The sequence below is a fragment of the Aristolochia californica genome, unplaced genomic scaffold, assembly GCF_029961685.1.
Source record: "Aristolochia californica isolate CCGP_79_NKW_82.1479 unplaced genomic scaffold, dmAriCali1.0.hap1 SCAF_74, whole genome shotgun sequence".
NCBI classification, from domain to species: Eukaryota; Viridiplantae; Streptophyta; class Magnoliopsida; order Piperales; family Aristolochiaceae; genus Aristolochia; species Aristolochia californica.
This window is the reverse complement of record NW_027182273.1, coordinates 27,501-30,000: the sequence shown is the minus strand read 5'-3', so window position 1 is coordinate 30,000 and position 2,500 is coordinate 27,501.

Genomic DNA, 2,500 nt, shown 5'->3' with positions numbered 1-2,500 from the left:
GCCAAGACGCCCAGGCGAAAAGGCACCAGGGCGCACAGGCGCCAGGACGCCCAGGCGAAAAGGCGCCAGGGCGCCCAGGCGGAAAAGACGCGCCCAGGCGGAAAAGAGGCGCCCAGGCGGAAACGAGGCGCCCAGGCGAAAAAGAGGCGCCCAGGCGGAAAGGCGCCAGGGCGCCCAGGCGGAAAAGAGGCGCCCTGGCGTAGGCGCCCAGGCGCCAAAAGAGGCGCCAGGCGAAAAGGCGCCAGGGCGCCCAGGCGGAAAAGAGGCGCCCAGGCGGAATGGCGCCAGGGCGCCCAGGCGGAAAAGAGGCGCCCAGGCGAAAAAGAGGCGCCCAGGCGGAAAAGAGGCGCCCTGGCGTAGGCGCCCAGGCGCCAAAAGAGGCGCCAGGCGAAAAGGCGCCAGGGCGCCCAGGCGGAAAAGAGGCGCCCAGGCGGAATGGCGCCAGGGCGCCCAGGCGGAAAAGAGGCGCCCAGGCGAAAAAGAGGCGCCCAGGCGGAAAGGCGCCAGGGCGCCCAGGCGGAAAAGAGGCGCCCTGGCGTAGGCGCCCATGCGCCAAAAGAGGCACCCAGGCGAAAAGGCGCCAGGGCGCCCAGGCGGAAAAGAGGCGCCCAGGCGGAATGGCGCCAGGGCACCCAGGCGGAAAAGAGGCACCCAGGCGGAAAAGAGGCGCCCTGGCGTAGGCGCCCAGGCGCCAAAAGAGGCGCCAGGCGAAAAGGCGCCAGGGCGCCCAGGCGGAAAAGAGGCGCCCAGGCGAAAAAGAGGCGCCCTGGCGGAAAAGAGGCGCCCTGGCGTAGGCGCCCAGGCGCCAAAAGAGGCACCCAGGCGAAAAGGCGCCAGGGCGCCCAGGCGGAAAAGAGGCGCCCAGGCGGAATGGCGCCAGGGCACCCAGGCGGAAAAGAGGCGCCCAGGCGAAAAAGAGGCGCCCAGGCGGAAAAGAGGCGCCCTGGCGTAGGCGCCCAGGCGCCAAAAGAGGCGCCCAGGCGAAAAGGCGCCAGGGCGCCCAGGCGAAGAGGCGCCAGGGCGCCCAGGTGGGAAAGAGGCGCCCTGGCGAAAAGGCGCCAGGGCGCCCAGGCAGAAAAGAGGCGCCCAGGCGAAAAAGAGGCGCCCAGGCAGAAAGGCGCCATGGCGCCCAGGCGGAAAAGAGGCGCCCTGGCCAGGCGGAAAAGAGGTGCCCAGGCGAAAAAGAGTCGCCCAGGCCGAAAGGCGCCATGGCGCCCAGGCGGAAAAGAGGCGCCCACGCGAAAAGGCGCCAGGGCGCCAAGGCGGAAAACAGGCGCCCAGGCGGAAAGGTGCCAGGGCGCCCAGGCGGAAAAGAGGCGCCCAGGCGCGTGGGGGGCAAGGCGCCAGGCGCCAGGCACGCGCGGAGGCAAGGCGCCAGGCGCAAGGCGCCACGCGCGCGCGCGCGTGGGGGGCGAGGCGCCAGGCGCCAGGCGCCGGGCGCGCGTGGGGGGCAAGGCGCCAGGCGCCGGGCGCGCGCGTGGGGGGCGAGGCGCCAGGCGCCAGGCGCCGGGCGCGCGTGGGGGGCAAGGCGCCAGGCGCCGGGCGCGCGCGCGTGGGGCGCCAGGCGCCTGGCGGGCGGGCGCCCCCAGGAAGGGGTGCTGGCGCGCGATGGGGTTGCGCCCGTACGGACCGTGTGACAGTACAGACACTTTGGCGAAACCTCCTGCCCGAAGCGATTTTAGGCGTTCGGCTAGGTAGGTGACCCGGTTTTTTTCGCGTTTCTCGGCCGCTAGCCCCTTTTTTCGCGTTTTCGTGCGCGCGCCCCTCTTGACCTCGCACGCGCGCCGCGCGTCGCGTCCTTGTCCTTGTCCGCGTCCGCGTTCGCGCGTGTCGGCGATCACGGGCCCCGTGCATGGCTCGTCTCTGTGGACCATCGCCCCGCTCTTGTCCCTCTTTCGTGTTTGTGTGGCGCCCCGCCCCGTGCACCATTGCCGGCTGGCAGCAAGGTGCCTAGCCCCCCTTGCCGCCAGGCCTGTCCACCCCAAGGTGCTAAAGCCGCCAGGCACCCGTGCCGCCGAACCGTGCGTCCGTAAGCCGCTGCACGTGCGGCGGCCGGCCATGCCCGTGCTATTGACCCTGTGTGACAGTACAGACACTTTGGCGAAACCTCCTGGCCGACGGGGTTTTTGCGCCCACCTAGGTAGGGCGACCCCTTTTTTTTCGTGTCGCCTGTCCGTGTGTCCCTTTTTCGCCTTTTTCGGGTTCGTGTTTTCGTGTGCCGCCAAAAGCAAGCCCTGCGCTCGTCCCGTCCCGCTTGACCCGTGCATCCGCCGGTGCTGGCCTGCAAAATGCCTGTGAGCGACGCACGTGACCAGCAGCCCAGGCGAGTGTGCACGGGTGGCAGGCGAAACGGGCGTGCGTGTCGCCAGTGTGTATGTCCCTTTTTCGCCTTTTTCGGGTTCGTGTTTTCGTGTGCCGCCAAAAGCAAGCCCTGCGCTCGTCCCGTCCCGCTTGACCCGTGCATCCGCCGGTGCTGGCCTGCAAAATGCCTATGAGCGAC